The 23,212-nt window shown below is 38.1% G+C and overlaps 1 protein-coding gene across 6 annotated transcripts in view; it reads right to left on the bottom strand.

Moving 5' to 3' along the window:
• The window catches only part of NUMB (NUMB endocytic adaptor protein), a 210,279-nt gene that overhangs the window by 118,065 nt on the left and 69,002 nt on the right, over window positions 1-23,212 (bottom strand). Inside the window, exons 2-3 of one of the 6 annotated variants that reach the window (XM_069092119.1) lie at window positions 7,276-7,351; window positions 5,117-5,258 (exon numbers count right to left, since the gene is read on the bottom strand). The exons of 4 other annotated variants lie outside the window; for them this stretch is intronic. The gene's annotated coding sequence lies outside the window, so the exon portion shown is untranslated. The remainder of the gene's footprint in view (window positions 1-5,116; window positions 5,259-7,275; window positions 7,352-23,212) is intronic. One more of the 6 variants, XM_069092121.1, reaches the window with a different exon arrangement.

Genomic DNA, 23,212 nt, shown 5'->3' on the forward strand with positions numbered 1-23,212 from the left:
CCTCACATCCCCTTCCCCCCCTATTCTCCTGGAGGGTGAGATCCCCCATTTAGTGTGTATTTCCCTCCCTTCTCAAGCCAGATTCAATAGGAATAAGGTTGACCTATTCCCTTTTGCCTTCCTATTCTTCCCCTCCATTGTAACCATTTTCCCTTGCCTCTTCTGTATGAGATAATTTGCCCCACTCTGTCTCTCCCCATCTCCTCTCATTATATTCCTCTCACCTCTTAATTTCACCTTTTAAGTATCATCCCTTCCTGTTAAATTGGTCCCATGCCCTCTATCTATGTATACCTGTAAACGTATATACACACATTCACATATGTATTCATATGCCCACATACCCTCATATAAAGACACACATATATATATATTTCTAATCCCTTCAACTACTGAGAAAAGTTTCATAGGTTACAATTATTGTTTTTCCATGTAGGAATGTTAATAGTTCAACTTTGGCCAGGTGGCTCAGCGAGCAAGAGCACCGGCTCCAGTGCCGGGACGACCCGGATCAAATCCGGGCCCAGACACCCAGCACCACACCCAGAAATAACAACTGGCCATGCAACCCTGAACAAACCACTCAACCCTGATTGTTTAAAAAAAAAAAAAATAGTTCAACTTTGATAAGTTCCTTATGATTTCCTTTCCCTGTTTACCTTCTCATGCTTCTCTTGCTTCTTGTATCTGAATGTCAAATTTTCTATTCAACTCTGGTTTTTTCAGCAAGAATGCTTGAAAGTCCTCTATTCCACTGAATGACCATATTTTCCCCTGAAACATGATACTCAGTTTAATCCCAGCTCCCTTGACCTCCGGAATATCACATTCCAGGCCCTTCGATCCCTCAGTGTAGAAGCTGACAGATCCTGGGTTATCCTGATTGTGTTTCCACAATATTCAAATTGTTTCTTCCTGGCTGCTTGTAATATTCTCTCCTTAATCTGGGAATTCCAGAACCTGGCTATAATATTCCTAGGAGTTTTCTTTTTGGGATCTTTTTCAGGAGGTGATCGATGGATTCTTTCAACCTCTATTTTGCCCTCTGGTTCTAAAACATCAGCGCAGTTTTCTTTGAGAACTTCCTGGAGGATGCTTTCCAGGCTCTTACTTTGGTCATGGCTCTCAAGCAGTCCAATAATTTTTAAATTATCTCTCCTGGATCTATTTTCCAGGTCAGTGGTTTTTCCCATGAGATATTTCACATTGCCTTCTATTCTTTCATTTGTTTGGATCTGTTTAACAGCATCTTGATTTCTCATAAAGTCATTAGCTTCCATTTGCTCCAATCTAATTCTGAAGCAATGATTTTCCTCAGTGAGCTTTTGAGATTCTTTTTCCATCTGGCAAATTCGGTTTTTTAAGGCATTCTTCTCCTCATTGCTTTTTTGAGCCTCCTTTGCCATTTGAGTCAGTCTGTTTTTTAAGGTATTATTTTCTTCAGTCAGGCTGTTGACTCTCATTTCATAATTTTCTTGCATTGTTCTCATTTCTCTTCCCAATTTTTCCTCCACTTCTCTTATCTGCTTCTTAAGGTCCTCCATGGCCTGTAACCAGCTTGTATTTTCCTTTGAAGCTTTTGGTGCAGGAGTTCTGACTTCACTGTTTTCCTCCTGTTCCATGCCTTGCTCCTTCTTATCCCCAAAATAGGAGTGTAATGTTGGAATCTTCTGTCTGCTTTGTTTCCTTTGCCTGCTCATTTTGCCACTCAATGATTTGACTTTTGGGCTTTTTGCCACAGTAGGACTCTGCCACCAGAAAGGGGAGTTTTCGTCCCAAACGCTGGGGTTTTCTCAGCTGCCAGAAATATTAGATGGGTGCCCTCTCTGAGGTCTCCACACGCTCTGGCAAGCTGCTCACACACCCCAGGACCTCCACCCTAGACTGCAATCCAGATCCAAGCAGGTTAAAGCAAGAGTGATGACCCCTCAGACTGGTGCTTGGTCCCCCTACACTCTGCAGGCCAGGAGCTGAAGCCGCCACGTGGCGCTGGCAGGCTGTGCTGGCGTCTCAGTGGTTTCTCGCTCCGGGGGGTAAAAGCCACGCACTCCCACTTCCTGGGTCCCAAAGTCCAGACTGCACTGGCCTCTCACCTTGTCCTTCACATCTATGTATTGATAAATCTGGAAAAGGCCACAGCTGCTGCTGATCTGGAGTCCCTCTGGCTGGCAGCTGGTCAGGCCCGCCCTGGGGCTAAAGCCTCGGCATGGTGCTGGGCTCGGCTCCCAGAGCACTGCGCTGGCGGATTCCTGCCGGCCTGTCCTCAGCGGGAGGTTAGCTTCTCTGTGTCATTTTGTGGGTTCTGCAGCTCCAAAGTTTGTTTAGAGTCCCCTTTTTACATGGATTGGGGAGGGTGGAAGCCAGAGCTGCGGGAAGTTCGTGCTTCTACTCTGCCATCTTGGCTCCGCCCCCCCTGGGAAGTACTCTTAAGAAATGCCATACCAAGGGGCGGCTAGGTGGTGCAGTGAGTAGAGTGCTGGCCCTGGAGTCAGAAGGACCTGAGTTCAAATTCGGCCTCAGACCCTTAACACACACACACACACACACAAATTAGCCGTGTGACCTTGGGCAAGTTACTTAACCCCAATTGCCCTCCACAAAGCAAAAAAAAAAAAAAATGCCATACTACTACCCCAACTGGGGTATACACTTGTAGATGTGCAGCATACTTCCCTTGCCCGGTCCATCCTGAGGTCTCAATTAGATGTATAGGATATCCTTTACCACACACAAATCTTGTGCCAGGGTTTTCTCCTATTTCCCTTCCTGTTGCAGAGACTGATTCACCTCCACAATCACTCCTTACTGTTCTGCCTCAAAATGTAGGAGTTAAAATGGGTAGCATAAAGTATGTGCCAAGCACTTTAAGAAAATGATTTCATTTGTTCCTGATAATTGCAATGTAGGTGGCTGCTGTTATCCTCATTTTAGAGCTGGAGAAACTGAGGCAAAGACTGAATGACTTAACCCAGGGTCACAGAGCTAGCCAGTGTCTTAGGCTGAATTTGAATTCAGGCCTTCCTGAAAACAGGCTCAGTCCACCACCTCACTCAAATAACCTTAATTCAAATTGCTGCAGTGAATGGCACTAACTCCCAATTCTGTGTAAAGCACCATAGCTGGCACAGTGGCTACAGTGACAGACAGGAAGTCAGGAAGCCTTGAGTTTGAATCCAACCTCTGGCAATTACTAGCTATTTGACTGTGGGCAAGTCACATAACCTTCCTCTCAGTTCAGAGTAGGTAGGTGTCTAATAAATGTAAAATCAAAGAGTAGGGAAAATGGCATGAAGGGAAATGAAGTCTAGAAGATAAGATAAATTTAGTTATCAGCAGGTTACAGAAACCAGCAAAGCACAAGTGGAGACTCCTGGAGATGTAATACTGGACAGAGCATGAAAGACAGGTCTGGATGGGGTTTGGGGAGTCATTCATGCACAAATGGCATTGTCACAACCCACTTATTCATAGATCAGATTGCTGACAACTTACACAATCTGGAACAACCAGAAGCAAGGAAAAAAAGAAAGAGGAGAGAAGAAAGGGAGGAGAGGAAAAGAAGAAGGAAAAAGAAGGATATAAGAGAAAGAAAAGAAAAGAAAAAGGAAAAGGGAAGAGGACGAAAGGAGGGAGGAGGAGATGGAGAAGTCGAAGTGCAGAGGAGAGAAGGGTCTTAGCTACTGAAGTAGTAATCACAAAGACAACCACAGAAGATCCCACATATTCAGAATTTACTGACCCTCAGTCTATATAAAGATCTAACTACTTTGTGAGCTCATTTCCTCCACCACAGAAGATCAAAATAGATTTTTTAAAAATTAGAACATAGAGGGCTAACAAGAGGCAAGCCTACTGACAGTAGGAGAAGCAGGCAATAAGAGAGAAGACAGGAAAATTACTGTATTATAGCCCAGCACAATAACGAATGGTTATAATGATGACTGAGTCATCAAGATGTTAACTTACGTTTCATATATTCTGCTTAAGAAGGCATTTTAAAAATGTTTTCAACAAAATGGCAAAAAAAATTTTAAAACAATTTTAAGGAATGCACTTCAGTAGCTGTAAAAATTCCCCTTATTTTTCCCAAATTATCAGATAATGGTTCCTGAAATTTAAATCTTAAGAGCAGAAAACAACAATTTTGAACACCTGTAGTTAAACATGTGAACTAACGTGGAATATACAAGGAAGAGAATTTTGTTCTTCAGAGAGTTAGGTAGTAACACAGCTGTCATTCATATAACGCTCTCAAATACCATGGGAATTTACAGGTATTATTATCTCCATTTAACAAATGAGAAAACTGAAGCCTGGAGAGTTTAAAGTTAAAAACTTGTACTCTCTCCCAATTTACTTGGAAAGTTTCTTGCTCAATGTAACTATAAGTGCCTTCTAGTCAAAGAATCAAGTTCAACCACTCAAGAAAATGAAAGCAAAGTTCATGTACTGGGAAGCAGAGTCATAAATCAGGCCTCACTTAGTACCTTCCAGTGCTTAGCACAGAGCCTGGCACACAGTAGGCATTTAATACTCATTAACTTATACTACCTGAAGAACTAACACTCGTCCCTGAGGAGAATAAAAAGTAAAAATCCTTCTAGCAATGACAGAAAGACATTCCATATAAGACTAGGAGTTTTTGTTCACTCTTCTTTCAAACTCAGAAGAATCATGAAGCTGCAGCAATTTAATTCAATGAACATTTATCAAGTACCTACAATGGATCAGGGGGCAGATAGGTGGGGAGAGGGGAAGGGGAGAGGCCTGAAGTCAGGAATACCAGAGCTCAAATCGAGCCTCTGACACTTAATAGCTATGTGACTCTGGGCAAGTCACTTAACCCTGTCTATCTCAGTTTCCTCATTTGTAAAATGAGCTGGAAAAGAAAATGGCAAATCACTTCAGTACCTCTGACTAGAAAACCCCAAATGGGGTCACAAAGGGTCAGACACAATTGAAATGACTGAAAAGTAACAACAAACAATGTACCAGGCACCATGCTAGGTATATCTGGTAATACCAAACATGTAGAAAGACAAATAGTTTAATAAAATCATATTTTATAGTTGTCTTGAGAGTGAAACATGCTCCAAAAAGAGAAATCAATCCATACTTAATATTTTTAATACAGGTTTTGCAGACAAGAGCTCCTGAATTGTTGCAGATTGTTGTAGATTCTGATCCAGGCTCTACTATCAAAAAGCTGTGTGCTCTAGGTTCAATCACTTGGTCTCTCTGGGTCTCAGCTTCATCATCTGGTAATTAAGGAGGCTAGATTAGATTATCTCTCCTTAACATGAAATGAATGCATTTTGTTAGACTAAAATTTACACAGGTGAAAAAATAAATGAACAACACAGAACAGAAAATAAACATCAAAATGCATAGTACAAATAATAAATACTGTCTCAAATCCTTGCTAATTCTTCTGTGATGTTTCTTTTTTGGATCTGCAGTTTAACACCAAAAGGGAGGAGAATGAATGCTCTAGAACTAGTTGCATCCTTTGTCCTACCTAGATGAGTTACCATAAGAAGGTAACACAATCAGAATAATCCCTTCCCAACTCCCAGAACTTAGGTGGGAGTTCTTCAAAGCTGAACAAATAGCGAGGGTATAATGGGAGAGAACACTGTGCTAGAGTCAAAAGATGACTACTAAATTTTGATAGTTTGCCACTAGCTGCTAGTTGCCACTCTCCCAACAACTACGTGTGGTCTTGGGGCAAACCTTTTTGGACCAGTCTCCTCATATATAAGATAAAGGAATTACATTCGTACCACAGATCCCTAGAACTAAGTAAGCCCTTTTCTAGCATTTGAACTTTGTATGATTTTCTCTATGGCTGTTTCAATGAACTACTTGTTCACTCATGTTACTATTATTTAGAACATTTAGGCAGATAAATAACAAAACTGACAATTTCTTTGTATTGGAATTTCCTTATTAAATAAATAATAAATAACATTAATAATAATAAATAAATAATAAAGTTATTAAATAATAAATAACAGTAGTTTATATTATTTGCTGTTATGAGGTACACAAATCTACTACAAAGAGCTAAAAATATAGGGTACTAACAACAGCTAGACATCATTAACATCACCAAAATAATCTACAGGGCAACACATTTGCTATTTCAAATCATAGTTGGCCATCAAGACAGGATTTTAACATTAAGATAATTCAGAAGTTGATAGGAGTATGCAAAGTGTTTTTAAGGTGCTCAATTTTAATAGTTTAAAACAAATTACATTTGTGTACACACGCACACACACACACACACACATATCCATCCTTGTATTTAGGAGCAGATACATAGCCTTGTATTTAGGAACAGACTCCCAAGTTACATTCCACTCCTAGCCACCCCTTCTAGGACTAACATTCAGAAGAGGCCCCCAAAAGGAAGGGATTTGACAGGAAATCCCATTCATAGGCAGGTAGGAGGAACATTTGGAGGAGAAAAATAGAATGAAATGGACATATCATCAAATGACTATAAGACTAAGTTTTTCAAAAAACAGAACTTTCCTTTCCAAGAGCATAGGCATTACCAAATTACATTACTTTATCTTTACTTCACTAAATGTTTCTAGGATCCTTAGTGACAAAGTATACAAAAAGGTCTGCTCTCCATTCTCACAGGGTCCAAATCTATTATGCAAATTAAATAGCAAACGTAGTTTATGACTGAAATATATTCCATGGATAGATATATTCTATTTCTCCCCACAAGTTTTATATTTCTGTCCAGTCATTTAATTATTAAAATCAAGTCATTATTCACACTCCTTTGGGCTTAAATTCAATTCAGGGGAGTTGAAAAAGGTGATATTTCATTATTCATCTTAAGTTGGTGTTCTTGTATATGAAAAGCTTCTGTAAATGTACCAGGGAGTTTGTGTTGTCACAACTGGTTTAAAATAATGTTTGTTGATACTTGCCAAGCTCATAATAAAAAAGAAAATTTGCAAAAAAATTGTACACAGCATGAATGATTACTGAGCTTAGTTATTAGATCATACTGGGGTATTAACTATAGCAAACAAAACTATAAAGAGAAGTTGGTTTTTTTTGCGCTTTCTCCAGCATACAAAATGGTTGCTTAATTTAAAAACTCACACTCAAAAGTCAGAGCCAACCTACCATTCCTTTCCTCTAAATATTTCATAAGAACATTTTGTTACTGTTTGACTTCATAAAATCAACGTGTTACCTAAATTCTATAAAATTTAAACAAAAGTAATGCACTTGGCTGAAAGTTACCTGCTTCTGTTGGGCTCTGGCCTGATCCCCGTTTGGCTCATTTCTCCCTGTCTCCAGAAGAAATATAATTTGACTACTGAAAGGATATATTAAACAAAACAATGACAACAGATTAAGAAACTAGAAACTGACCACACTGGGAGTAATATCATTAATTACAAATTAGAATCCCTGTTCAATGAGAGGGTGTAGGGAGGAAGAAAGCAAAGAATTTGGAACTTATAGTTTCAAAAACAAATGCTAAAAATTGTTTTTGCATATAACTGGGGAAAAACTTTTAAAATTGAAATATATCTTGCCTCAATTGAAATTTAACTAGGGCTGAACCTAGGCAAAAATACACAAAGCAAAATGCACCATCATAGTCATTTTCAAATTCCTTTCAAATATTATTTCTCTTAACAAGCAGTTTTTAATCAAACAATAATTCTACAATTTATTTCCTCCACTAAGACCCAATATCCTCCTTTATCCCCTACCACAGACAAAGAAACTGACTGAATGCTGTTACCATTCCAGAGATGTTTCTCTTGTCAGCATTAAGTGGGTCAGTTTTCTGTTCTAGTGGGTGTTTTGTCAATAGGTTCTGTTAGAACAGAGCCTGGCAAATCACACATTACCAAAAAAGTGCCTTTAGTATTACTAATTGAATATTAACTGTGCCATTTTATGTCACAGAGAAACTCAGGGAAAAATTAAAGAAACATTACTTTTTAATTAAAAAATCCCAAGTTCAAGTATTTTCTATAATAAAAGAGTCATTAGACTCTTGAATATAGGCTTTGAACTATAGAGGTAATAATAACAGTTGACATTTATAATAAATTTTGCCACAATACATTATATCATTTGATCCCAGAAGAGTGCCTGAAACATAGTAAGCATTGAACAAATGCTTATTAATCAAATGATTGTGAGGAAAATAATACAGATATTATCCTCATTTTACAGCTGCAGAAATTGAGACTCAAAAAGAAGCTAAGTAACTTGGCAGCATCATACAATAAATATTTAAGTGTTAGAAGCAGAATTTTAACCCAGATCTCAACTCCAATTCTAGCACTTTCTTGATTACATCATGTTGCCATTGACAATTAACATATTTAGCATTTGAAGGTCCTCCATTATTTATTTAGAAGAAAGGACACAAGAAATCTAATTATCTATCAAAAAGAAATTCAATTATCTAATGAATCTGTACAACTTCTACTGTTCTTCAGAACTTTTCCTTTACTTCCCTTGAAGTACTTCCCTCTTTGCCCACCCTCAGATGATACTGGTGGGGGGAAAGGAGGTCCTCAAAGATCAGGTTTGATTTATCAGGAATATGAGTAGTAGAAAGAATAGTTGACTTGTAGGCATAAGATCTGATTTAAAATTCAGTCTCTGATATTTACTATTTATGCAAACATGTACTTGAGATCTTTGGGCCTCAGTTTTCTCATACATAAAATTAGGAGTTTGGAAAAGATTATCTTCAAGATCCGTTCTGGCTATGTATTACATGAACTTCCTCCAATGCTTTACTGTGATTCACTAGTCAGCAAATATTTATTAAGCAACTACTATGTGACAGGCACTGTGCCAAATGCTGGGGACAAAAGAAAGTAAAAGGCCATTCTTGCTGTCAAGGAGCTCACAGTTTCATAGGGGAGACAACATACAAACAAGACACATACAAGATAAACTGGAAGCAATCAAAAGAAGTTCTGGGGTGACTCTGAGGCCTCATAGACAAATCCTCAAATATCCTTAACTAAATAACCTATACTGAAACATCATCACATACAAAACTGCCTGGACCTAATGCTGCCACATTAAAAAAATTAAGTACGTCTTAAAGATGACAAAATGAATCATCAGTTTCTAACCTATGTGGAATAAAAAGTTCTCAAAACACAGATAATGCCTGAAAGAAGAAATCAAACCACATGATAAAGGATGAAGTGCAAATCCTTCCTGTTATCCTGTCTGCTTTTGGACTTGCCCCAAAGATGCTTTCATTGAGCCTACAGAAGATGAGTTTATACCTGAGTACTTCTTCAGTTCCACAAAGCAGCCATTTTATCTACCTGAACAAAAATTCCCTTGAACAATAAACATTAAAGAACAGTAGTAGGTCTGTGACCTGTCCCAACACTATTTATATCTGAACTGCTTCAAATATAAGATGAAAAAATGAAAATAACTGACATTTGCATTATCTGATTTGATCTTCACAACTAATATGCATATTATCTTGCCATATTTCAGTAGTCTGCAAAGATCTATCATATACGATTGCATGAATTTTCAGGCCCCCAGGTAGATGACTGTATCTATTATATTGTATAAGGATATAAAACAGGATTGTGGCATAGCGGATATAAATTATTTAATATTATAAGTCAAGAATATGTACCTTAAATAACAACAACAAAAAAGGATCTCCTATGAAGTGTCTAAGAGTCACATTTGTAATTTCTAAAGTTATATAAATTGCTAGATAGAGTGGTCTGGGGCAGGATCTAGTAATGCCATCATAAAATCAGCCCCTTGAGTCAAAAGCACTCATTCCAACAACCACCACCAAAAAAAAAACAAACCAAACCCCATAAGTCATTCTGAGATGAAGGTGGGGACAACTGCCAGTTCTAGTGTTTGGAACTGGTCTTTAACTTAGCTACAAAAGCAAAAATACCAGGTGCCAATAATAAGGACCAATTAAATAAAGGAAAACTGCTGAAATTGTCCTGCTTCTCACCAACATTTGTAAACTCTAGATGCTAATCTAATAAAGCCCTTTGAAATTAAAAGTACTTCCAGGTTACCATCTCTTTAAGGCAAAAAAAAAAATTCTAGGCTTCTTGCTGTTTTTTTTTCTCTATTTCTCTTCTAAGAGCTTTAGCACCACTTAAAACAAAATTCATAGCAAACAGGTTTTTATTTTTAAGAATGATGCTTAAAGTGATGTCTGTGCCAGGTGAGGAAGAAAAGTCTAATTGTTCATTAAGGGGATATATAAATATGCCTAAATCTATATATCCCTAGGCAAGGCATCAAACTTTAGGTTCACTTTTTAAAATGGATATAACATTTATACTCTATCTGTTTCTTTTAAGGCTGAAAAAAGCAAAATAAAGTACCTAGATAAAAAATGGTAAGAAAGAAGTGATACCCTTAACAGCACTATATTTGTTTGTAACATTTTTTAAAATGGGTAAAGTCAAGAAAGAGATCCAATCAAGCACTAAAATGAGGCTTTATTTTAGATTACGATCATTATATTTGAAATCCAGCGATCATTTTTCTTGAATGTCCTAGGCCTCATTGTCAAGAGAAAGATACTGAAATTATTAAACACAGATTGGACTAAATCAGTCTGACTGTTAAATTAAAACAGAAACAAGGTCAGATTAGTGAAGGGCCTATGGTACTTGAACATGAAGTTTGCTAACTTATTAATTTATAAAAAAAATTCATTGAGTCTTCTGAATGCAAGGCATTTGCTGTGGTGAAGAGAGATACAAAAACAAAACATACCCTCTAGCAGTTTGTGACTTAAGAGAAAGAGAATTTTCTGGGCATACCAATCTTGAGATCAAGTAAGGAACTTAAGAATGTAGGTTAATAATCTAAATCCATAACCACCCTAGATGTATGGCACCATATTTATATGGCACAGTGGAATAGAATGAAGGGTTCCTGAGTCAAGAGGATTCATCTTCCTGAATGCAAATCCAGCCTCTTACTAGCTGTGTGACCTTGGGAAAGTCACTTAACCCTCTTTGCTTCAGTTTTCTCATCTGTAAAATGAGCTGGAGAAGGAAATGTCAAATCATTCCAGTATCCTTGCCAAGAAAACCCCAAATAGGGTCAGGAAGAGTAAGACACGATTGAAAGAACTGAACAATCAACAACACCGTGTTCTGACAAGGGCCAACAAACCTATACACCCAAGTTCACTTTCATATGAACAGCAGGAATTTAAGATCCCACTATGCATGTCTCATCAAAATAATAATAATCAACATTTATATAGTGCTCTAAATGTTTGCAAAGTGATTGACATATTATTTTATCTCACTTGGTATTGAAAAGTTTGGGAGAAAGGTTCTATTATAACTTTTTTTTTTTGCCTTTTTGGAGGGCAATTGGGGTTAAGTAAACTTGCCCAAGGTTACATGGCTAGTTTTTGTGTGTGTGTGTTAAGTGTCTGAGGCTGGAACCAAACTTGGGTCCTCCTTCTGGGGCCGGTGCTTTACTCACTGCGTCTATTTTAACACTTATTTTAGAAATGGGTTCTATTGATTTTCCCAGAGTCACACAACTAGCAAGTACTGAGAACAGATTCAAAAACAGGAATTTTTGCCTCTAAATCTCTGATCACTATGTACTGCTTAACACATCTCAAAATTAAGGAGTGGTCAACATCTCTGTACAGTACTACTAATAAATGCCAGGAGGAAATGAGAGAAAATTCTATTCAAAATAACTTCAAAATACATAAACTATTTGTGATAATCTAGCAAGACACATTCAGGATATAGCAAAAAAAAAAACAACCCCCAAAAAACAAAACCAAACACTCTGTATATAAATAAATGAACTCTCTCTTTTTTTTTTTTTAAGCAACCGGGGTTAAGTAACTTGCTCAAGGTTACATGGCCAGGTGTTTCTGTGTGGGTGCTAAGTGTCTGAGCCCGGGATTCGATCTTCAGGTCTTCTCAACACTGGAGCCGGTGCTCCTACTTGCTGTGCTACCTGGCCGCCCCAATAAATGAACTCTTAAATTACTGGAAATATATTTGTGTCAATATGATAAAAATAACAACACTTTTAAAATTCATTTACAGATTTAATGTAAACCAATCAAACTACAAAGGGTTACTTGATAAACTAGATGCTAATTACTTCACAAAACTAGACAACAGTAAAATTCATTTGAAGGAACAAAAGGTCCAGAATCTCAAGGGAAATAATTTTTTAAAAGATAGAAATTAATGTAGCCTAGCATTACCAGATCTAAAACTACATTATAAGTAACAATCATTAAAAAACTATGGTAACTGAAAAATAGAACAGACTAGACAAGCCAAGAACAAAAAATTCTGAAGGAATTCCTATTTGACAAGAACTGGTGAGAAAATGGTAAAAACAGTCTGGCAGAAAACAGATTTAGACCAGCATCTTATATGGCATAATATTATAATCCAAATAAATTATCTAAATATATATATATATAAATATAAAATTTTTTCCAAGGACAAAATTAAGTACCCTATCTATGGATAGGGGAAGAACTTGTAACCCAAAAATGGAAAGAGGAGATTACAAAATATACAATGTTTGTACGTACAAAGTTTTGTACATATAAGATCAATGCAACTACAGTAAGAAATTACTGGGCAGGGAGGAGAGGGGGGAATTTTTTCATCATTCTCTGAACAAAGTTAGATATCCAAGATATACAACATAGTGACACAAATATGTAAGACTAAGGGATATTCTCCAACAAGTGGTCAAAACATATTGGAACAAACACTATTAAAATAAGAAATGAAAATGTTCAACAATTGTTTAAAGGCTACAAATTGCTAATAAAAGTCAAAAGAAAACAACTGACGTTTCACCTCAAACTCTTCAAATATGCATCAATGACAAAAGATTTAAATTCCCAGTGCCTAGCACAGTGCCTAGAACATGGCTTAATAAATGCTTGCTGAATTGACTTGAAGTCGCAATTTATAGAGCTTAGTATAACCTAATAAGCAGAAACTCAAACTAAGTTAACTGCCTCTAACTTGACAATGAATATCATTTATACACTAATCCTTCATTGACTCTATAATCAAATCAATGAGGATACAGTTCTTTGCAAAAGTGCACAAAAAAAACTTCTTATGCTGTGATTCTCGTCCATGCCCTCCTGTAAATCACCTACAGAATATCTCTTATCATGCTGACAGCCTTTCTAGGATCAATTCCATTTCACAAACATGTTATTAAAAGATCTCTCTAGTTCTTTTGAACATTGTAGTGCAACACTCAGGATGTCCAATTATTAGTCCCTGCTTTCATTACGTTAGCAGTTTTCAAACTTTTTAGTCTCAGGTTCCTATTACAATTTTAAAAATTGAAAGACCCCCAAAAGTTTTTCTTTATGTGTGTTATATCTATCGACATTAACTGTATTAGAAATTAAAACATCTTACCATTATTATGAAAACAGTTTTGATCTCACAAACCCCCTGAAAGGATCTTCATAATGCTCAGAGATTACCCGACAACACTTTGAGAACCCATCAGTACGCTGCATGAACACTACTTCTCCAATCATACACTTCCTAGATAGTAAAATACCCTTTATGATACTTCTTGTGTCCAAGACATTTTTGGTAATATGCTGTAGTCTCCTTATCTAGGATAATTAAACCAACCTACTATATCTGTGATATATGCGTGTGTATAAACATCTGCACCAAAATATATAAATGTCCAATTTTTTTCTGCCCCCAAACAACATGGGGAAGAGAAAACTAAAGTTTAGCAAAATTTAATTTTGCACCTTATAAAAGAGTAACCCAGACCTCTATACTAGACATTTTAGGTATAAGGAAATTACATGAGGAAAAAAAAATTCTATTTACAGACTCATTTTCACAAGAGAAATACATTTACCTTATGCACTCCTTTTTCAGTTAGAATGTACTATTGTTGCTAATGATGACAGCCAGCATTTATACAGTATAGTCCTTTAAATTTTGCAGAGTATTTTAAAAGTTAGTTATTTCATTTGATCCTCTCAACACAACTCTGTGAGGCAGGTGCTTATTATTATCCTCACTTTACAGATGAGGAAACTGTGGCTGAGAGGGTGTATGATGTGCCCAGTCACCCGGTTAGTTAAGTTGCAGTAGGATTCGGACTTGGCATTCTAGACGCCACATAAAGTTCTCTATCCACTATACCCTCCCCACCTGCCTCATGAAACAAACATGAAGAACCTCAATTCCCAGTAACATCTTCCATAGGCCTTAATAAAGATAACAACTGTTGAGGGCTTAATGTGTGAAACAGTTGATAATTTGGCAATCTGACACTGATGCCTACTTAAGAAGGATGATTTTTCTAAAGGACTGTCTGATGAGACTTTCAAGGAGGACAAAACAGTCTTTACCATTCATTCTCACCAAGTAAAAGCCACAGCACATTTTCAAACCAGAGTACAATTCTAAAACCCATGTTTTTGTGCAACACTGACTACTCCTTTCTTCAAAGATCAGAAAAAAAATAGCTGTAGTAAGGCTCTACTGTAACCCTGCAGTCCTCTGCTCACCACTTAGAAGGCTTCTTGTTATGTGATCCCAGACCACAGCAGAATAACCACTGTTACTGCTACTGCTACAGCTGCTGCTTTTTGAGGTCTCTTAAACAGCCAACAATAGCAATGCTATACATAGGGTTGTTTCCTAACAGTAAATTCTATCTACTGAGAAAAATATTTTCTTCATTTACATATATCCAAAATGGTCATCAAAACAATCACTTTAAAAACTTAAGAAAAAGTGTACTCAAAATATAAAACCACAAGCAAGGCTCATGGTGGAAATTATTTAACTTAATTTCTGTTTGTGAACACGAGGCAGTACGCCAAAACACAAGACTGCAGTCAACAGAGAGCACGGTTTGTTTTTTAAGTTTTAACTTTGATGTATAAAATTATTTCCCCAAGATTTCTGTCTGCACTGGTGAACTTAACTTTTTATTACAAAACTGATGTCCCTGAAAAACTGCATGTAAATGGAGTTTTCTGCAAATTAAACTGTATTTTAAATCAGTAGGAGTGCTTTCTGTTTACCCTTCAGTGGATCCCTTGAAGTAAAGAATTCTTTCAGGACATGAAAAATTCTCTCTTAATTTACCTGCCTGGCTCAGATTTTGCTTTTTTTGTTGAAGGTCTTATCAAAGGAGGCCATAGAGTTCTTACTAAAGTTTTTCCTCATTTTAACACTTCAAAAGATATATAATTTCACTGGTTTGGGTACACTTCCCTTCACTGATGCAGACTGCAATCCCTCCCATTCTTTACCCAGGCATAAGCAATGGAAATGGGTTATGTTTCTCAGGGTTTCTCACAAAATAGTCAGCACTTTATAGTAAACTGTGTTTGGGGAGTGGGAAATTTTTCTTTTTTCTACAAGTTAAACAGTTCATTCTACTACCAGTTAACAATTAGCTTCCTGTTCATGAAGGAAAGGATCAAAACTTACTAACAATTTTTAATTTAGGTATCAAATCTGAGTGAAATGTATATTTGCTCAGTAATTGTAAAAGAAGAGGCAGTTACAGGGTGTCATGAGTAATTTAACCATGTCAGAAGCAGTAAGGCAAGGCAGGAGCAGGTTTAAGTAATCCATTAATGCAGCGTTGGCCTTGGAGAAAATCACTAGGACACATTCCATACACAGAAAAGACTAAAAGGAGGGGAAGCAGGCCAGACAGAGAATTCTGTGTTTTCCTCAACTGCAGTCAAACAAGTAAAACTGGTTTGATATAAAGCCCAAGAGATACATTTTTCTTTATCCTTATGATACAGAGAAAGTATATAAGATTACTGATTAAAAAAAAACCCTTAACAATTATAAACTTCCTATTTCAAATGTATCTTAAACATTAAGTATGATACATAATTAAGGTAATGTACAAGTCTGGTTTAACTATAGAAAAATTTTTAACTTAATTCAGTACTTTAAGGATCTGTCATTTCATTGGTGTTGTTAATCTTCAACAATTACCATGGCCATAAAGTTGCAGTCACCCAGCCAACCCATGAGCAAGTTTCTGCTGAACTTATAAGACAGCAGATATAGAGGTCCTCAATAAACCCCTCCTCATCAGTGCCTTTCCAGTTTGCTTCAAGTTTCTCCCTACTTAGAACGATCCTCCACACTGCTGTCAAAATGATGTGACCACTTCACTGCAGTGCTAGACACAAAGGGATGTCCACTGAATACTATTTATACAATAAGAAATGACTGAACATGAGAAATTTGGTGATAAGTGGGAAGTGGGAAGCTCTGCAGGAACTGATACAGAGAGAAATAAACAGAAGAGAACAATATACATAAGTACAACAAAGTAAATGAAAATATCAATAAAAAGATGTTGAACTCTTATTTAACTGAAAAATCCACGAAGTCACAAAAGAGAAAAGGGTGTAAAGAGCTACTATTAGGATATAATTTATATACATAGTCAGACAAGGCTTTTGTGTCAGGTGTATTTGATTTTATTTATCACAAGAAATAGTCTGATCTAGAAGGGGTTTGAAATGACAAAAGACAAAAACAAAAGGTACCAATAAAGCATATTTTTCTTTTTAAAATTAAGTTTCAACTTGTGTCCTGTTTGTGTCTTTTTCTCTAGGAACCAGCAATATTTCTTTGCCAATAACACTATGATGATTTCCTCTTCAAAGTTTATGCTTCTTTAAAGACATCCCACAATTGATAAATGATCAAAAGGATGTAAGACAGTTCTTGAAGAAACCCAACCTTCCAACAACAATACCAAAAGAAAAATTCCAAATCACTAGAGAAATGCAAATTAAAACAAATCTAAGGTTCTATGTCGCTCCATCAGATTGGCAGTTGACAAAAAGAGAAAATAATAATTGTTGGAGAAGCTAATGGAATGCTATCACATGGCAGTCATTCTGGAAAGTAATTAATACCCAAAAAGTCACTATATTGTTCATACTTTTTGACTTAACAATACCACTAATAGGCTTATATCCCAAAGAGAAATAAAAAAGAGAGAGGGGGAGATAACCAACTAAATTTTTACAGCAGCTCTTTTTGGTATAGCCAAAAACTGAAAATCTATGTGGGAGTCCATCAATTAGGGGACTAGCTAAACAACACCTAAGAAGAGATGTGTATGATGCAGTTCTGCATTTTGGTTAAATGTTTTACACATTACCCAACCAGATTCCCAAACAATCCTGTGCCATTGATGATATAGGAATTATCCCACATCATACATAAAGCAACTGAGATAAAGACCAGGTAGTTCAAAGATTTGCCCATGTTTGTAAAGCTAGCAAAATGTCCAAGCCTGGCTGAGAACCCAAAGCTGCTAACTCCAAATTAACTGTACTCTATGACACCACAATTACCCATCACAACTCATTTATACAATCAGTAGGCATAACTACCAATGGCCCTGGGTCTTAAGGAATGGTGCAATCTTGGGAGCTAACTCCAAAATTTAACATTCTTTGACTTGTATTGCCCCCATCCAGAGTTTGCTCTGGGAAATCTCGGGTCAAAGCTCATTTTTCCATCTCCAGAAATGTGAGTAAAAGGAACTTATACAAGGATTCAAGCCTAGATATTGAATAAAGGGCAAGTTTTTTTCACCTCATGAAAAAAAAATGCAGAAATGCAAAGGATTTAAAAGAACCCATAAAAAATACAGAAGAAAAAAAATGACAACCCATACATAATTAACAAATTTCCTCCTCTTCGGCGATTCCCACTTTCCAAAGGCATCCTAGGGGCAGCCACGAAGCACAGCGAGTAAGAGCACCGGCCCCAGTGTCGGGATGACCTGGGGATCGAATCTGGGCTCAGATATTTAGCACCACACCCAGAAATAACTGGCCGTGTAACCTTGAGCAAGTTACTTAACCCCAACTGCTTAAAAAGAAAAAAAAAAACAAAGGCATCCTAAAGTTCTCCAAACTTAGCAACGCTCCATGGTTTAGACTCCTCTCAAAGGAAAACCAAATATTTTAGTGAGTCCTTCCATAGGGATGCATGCAGTGCCTCAAACTTAAAGCATCATCCTGTAGTTTAGAGTACCCTAAGAAGGGAAACAAACTTGGGACTGCTACATGTGCAAAATCCCAACATTCCATCAAGTCCCTTTTTCTGCCCCTATGGAGACTCATTGTTCAGTTGTGTCAGACTCTGTGACCCCATTTGGGGTTTTCTTGGCAAAGATACTGGAGTGGTTTGCCATTTCCTTTTCCAGTTCATTTTACAGATGAGGAAACTGAGTCAATCAGGGTAAAGTGACTTACCCAGGGTCACAAAACTGGTACTTACCAGTCTGAGGCCAGATTTGAACTCAGGAAAGTTGAGTCTTCCTGACTCAAAGCCTGGTGCTCTATCCACAGTGCCACCTACCTGCCCAAAGAGACTCATACAGATACTCAACTTGCATCATGGACTCCCTGGAAGAGAAACACACCTAGGGTTGCTTAACAGGCAATTTCTTTCCAATCAGACCCATGCTACTTACATTAGGACCTGGGGGAGGGAACCATCAGGAAAGGTCTCATGTAGAAAGAAGGTGGTCTTTAAACTGAGCTTTAAAGGAAAACTAGGATTCTAAGAAGAAGAGGTAGGGAGTATATCCAGGCAGGCAACCAATACAAAGAAACAGAACTAAAAAAAGCGTGATGTATGCAGAACAATAAGAAAGCCACTCTTGCTAGACCTTAGGAAGCATGATGGGGAATAATGTGTAATAAAGCTAAGAAAGTAGGCTGGATCGAGACTGGGAAGGATTTTATATGCCAAACAGTTTCTACATGATTCTAGAGGAAACAGGGAGTTACTGGAGGTTTCTGAGCAGGGGAGTAATATTGTCACAACTGAATTTTAGAAAAATCATCTTGACAGCTATGTGACAAATGGAAGAGAGATTTAAGGCAAGGGAACCAATAAAGAGTTTACTGCAATAATCCAGGTGAAAAATGATGAAGGGCAGTTGTCGTAGGCAGAGAAAAGGGGACACATGTGAAAGATGGTGTGACAATAATAACAAAAGTTAATGGACTGGAAGATTCAGATAAAGGAGAATGAAAATGACACCAAGACAAAGATGACACCAAGTTTCTATAACTAGCAGGATGCTGGTATGCTTGATAAAAGTGGGGAAGAAGAGACGATAAGTGAGCATGGTAGGAAAAAACAGTGAGTTCTGTTTTAGTCACATTAAGTGTGAGACATCTATACTGCATCCAAAACTAGAATTGAGGCCTTCCTATTCCAATCCCAGCACTCTTTTCACTATACAACCCTGCACAAGTAATGAATTTCTATACTTCCAGTTTCTGTTAAACAAAGAGTTGCTTAAACCCCAAACATAATAATTGTAAAGAAAAGGATATTCTAAGTATTTCCTTTCAATCATTTGCCTTTCATCTTCTTCTGTCTCTCTTTAATGGTGTAAGGGGACACTGACAAATGAGGGTCTAGTCTGGGAGCATGCCCAGAAGATGCCCGTGAATGGGTAGGGAACCAACTTTTGGGAGTATGGGGAATGGAAGGAGGACAGCTCCTCATTTCCACTTCATGGTATGCTCAGGCAGGAACTCAGTTTCTTGTCTACTTGGTGCAAAGGTCTTTTCATCAGTTGCTGAAGCAGAATTAAGTATATATAACAAAGGGCCCTAACCAACCAGTCAAACTTCTGTTTCTGTTCTCTGGGCTATGTTTTGAGTGAGGAGAATGAAGTGCTATAAATTTCCAGACTAGGAGACATTCTCAGACATTCCCCTCCTGGGTCTCCACAATGAGGCCAGTAAACACATGGTTTTGTTTCTATCTCCTGTTGTGTTTATTCTTTCCCTCTCTTAAGCAAAGGATTACCTGAGAGGGAACAGAGTAGGCTCCACAACCTTGTGAACTTTGAGGTGAGAAGAGCACAAGTTTATACCAGAATTTGCTGGCCACGAAGTCCAGGAAGGAACATATCCCCAGGGAGCAACATGCAGGAAGCAGTCTAGCAGTGGAGTCTGACAACAGTCTAGACACCACATTCTGTAAGCAAGGGAGCAACTGTTCATTGGTTATTCAGAAATGAAGCTGGAAGCATAAATGCTTTGTAGCAACTCCTTTAAATCAAAGCCCCACTCTCTCCAGGCCCTTTAAGTTTGAGCCCAGAAGATGGTGGAGTAGAAGCATGACCTTCCCAAGGCTCCAGCTTCCACCTTCCCCAATACATGTAAAAGGGGACTTTGAACAAACTTTGGAGCTACAGAACCGACAAAATGACACAGAGAGGCTAACATCCCGCTGAGGACAGCCCGGCAGGAATCCAGCGCAGCGCTCTGGGAGCCAAGCCCAGCCCCACACCAAGGCTTTAGCCCCAGGGCAGGCCTGACCAGACCCCTGGCCAAAGGGACTCCAGATCAGCAGCAGCTGTGGCAGTTTTGGCAACTTGCAGATTTATCAACACATAGATGCGAAGGACAAAGTGAGAGGCCAGTGCAGTCTGGACTTTGGGACCAGTAAGTGGGAATGCATGGCTTTTGCACCCCCCTTCCCTCCCTCCCCCCCGCCCCCCGTGAGAAGCCTGAGAGGCTGGCACAGCCAGCCAGTGCCATGTGGCAGCTTCAGCTCCTGGCCTGCAGAGTGTAGGGGGACCAAGCACAAGTATGAGGGGGTAATCAATCTTGCTTTAACCTTCTTGGATCTGGATTGCAGTCTAGGGTGGAGGTCCTGGGGTGTGTGTCCAGCTTGCCAGAGCGTGTGGAGACCTCAGAGAGGGCACCCATCTAATACTTCTGGCAGCTGAGAAAACCCCAGCGTTTGGGACGAAAGCTCCCCTGTCTGGTGGCAGAGTCCTACTGTGGCAAAAAGCCCAGGGGTCAAGTGACTGAGGGGCGACATGAAAAGGCAAAGGAAACAAAGCAGACAGAAGATTCCAACATTACACTCCTATTTTGGGGACAAAAAGGAGCAAAGCATGGAACAGGGGGAAGACAGTAAAGTCAGAACTCCTGCACCAAAAGCTTCTAAAGAAAATACAAGCTGGTTACAGGCCATAGAGGACCTTAAGAAGCAGATGAGAGAAGTGGAGGAAAAATTGGGAAGAGAAATGAGAACAATGCAAGAAAATTATGAAATGAGAGCCAACAGCCTGACTGAGGAAAATAATACCTTAAAAAACAGACTGACTCAAATGGCAAAAGAGGCTCAAAAAGGCAATGAGGAGAAGAATGCCTTAAAAAGCCGAATTTTCCAGATGGAAAAAAAATCTCAAAAGCTCACTGAGGAGAATCATTGCTTCAGAATTACATTGGAGCAAATGGAAGCTAATGACTTTATGAGAAATCAAGATGCTGTTCAACAGATCCAAAAAAATGAAAGAATAGAAGGCAATGTGAAATATCTCATGGGAAAAACCACTGACCTGGAAGATAGATCCAGGAGAGATAATTTAAAAATTATTGGACTACCTGAAAGCCATGACCAAAGTAAGAACCTAGAAATCATCCTCCAGGAAGTTCTCAAAGAAAACTGCCCTGTTTTAGTACCAGAGGGCAAAATAGAGGTTGAAAGAATCCACCGATCACCTCCTGAAAAAGATCCCAAAAAGAAAACTCCCTGGAATATTATAGCCAGTTTCCGGAATTCCCAGATTAAGGAGAGAATATTACAAGCAGCTAGGAAGAAACAATTTGAATATGGTGGAAACACAATCAGGGTAACACAGGATCTGGCAGCTTCTATACTGAGGGATAGAAGGGCCTGGAATGTGATATTCCGGAGGGCAAAGGAGCTGGGATTAAAACCAAGAGTCACCTACCCAGCCAAATTGAGTATCATGTTTCAGGGGAAAATATGGTCATTCAGTGGAATAGAGGACTTTCAAGCATTCTTGCTGAAAAAACCAGAGTTGAAGAGAAAATTTGACATTCAGATACAAGAAGCAAGAGAAGCATGAGAAGGTAAAAAGGGAAAAGAAATCATAAGGAACTTATCAAAGTTGAACTATTAACATTCCTACATGGAAAAGCAATAATTGTAACTTATGAAACTTTTCTCAGTAGTTGAAGGGATTAGAAATATATAAATATATATATATATATATATGTCTATATATGAGGGTATATGGGCATTATGAATACATATGTGAATGTGTGTAGATATGTTTACAGGTATACATAGATAGAGGGCACAGGACCAATTTAACAGGAAGGGATGATACTTAAAAGGTGAAAGGAATATAATGAGAGGAGATGGGGAGAGACAGATTGGGGTAAACTATCTCATACAGAAGAAGCAAGGGAAAATGGTTACAATGGAGGGGAAGAATAGGAAGGCAAAAGGGAATGGGTCAACCTTATTCCCATTGAATTTGGCTTGAGGAGGGAATGAAATACACACTAAATAGGGGATCTCACCCTCCAGCAGAGTAGGGGAGGAAGGGGATGAGAGGGGGGATGATGGAAGGGAGGGCAGGCTGGGACGGAGGGAAGTTGGAAGCACCCACTTTTGAAAAGAGACTGGATCAAAGTAGAGAATAGAACAAGTGGGAGGTAGGACAGGAGGGAGGGAAATATAGTCAGTCTTTTACAATATATCTATTATGTTATTGTTTTGCGTTAGCCACACATGTACAACTTATACTGGACTCCTTATCTTCGCAGTAAGGGTGGGTGACAAGGAAGGAAGAAAATGAATCTGGAATTAAAAGTTTTAAAATCAAATATTCAAATATATATATGTATATATGTGTGTGTGTGTGTGTGTGTGTGTGTATATACACTATTATTAATACCATTTTACATGTAATTGGGAAATAAGATATACAGGCACTGAGGCATAGAAATCCACTGGAAAAGTCGAAAGGGGTATGGGAGAAAATATGGGAGAGAGCAGATTGGAGGAGGGCATATCCTGTGGGACGGTGGGTAGGGGAAAAACGGGGAGAAAATTTGTAACTCAAAATCTGGCAGAAACAAATGTTGTAAATCAGAAGTTAATAAAGCATTAAAAAAAAAAAAAGATACTTCTCTCACATGCTGCTTCCCTAAAGTGTTAAGTACTTATCTCCTGATTAAAGATTATAGTTTATGTTTGGCAAAAAAAAAAAAGTTTGAGCCCACCCTCCACAAGGACCAAGGGGATTAAAGAGAGTGTTTCTTAAGCTGGGA

The sequence above is a fragment of the Petaurus breviceps genome, unplaced genomic scaffold (genome assembly GCF_028583685.1).
Source record: "Petaurus breviceps papuanus isolate PSGF00001 unplaced genomic scaffold, PetGlider_PUasm1.0 189, whole genome shotgun sequence".
Lineage (NCBI taxonomy): Eukaryota > Metazoa > Chordata > Mammalia > Diprotodontia > Petauridae > Petaurus > Petaurus breviceps.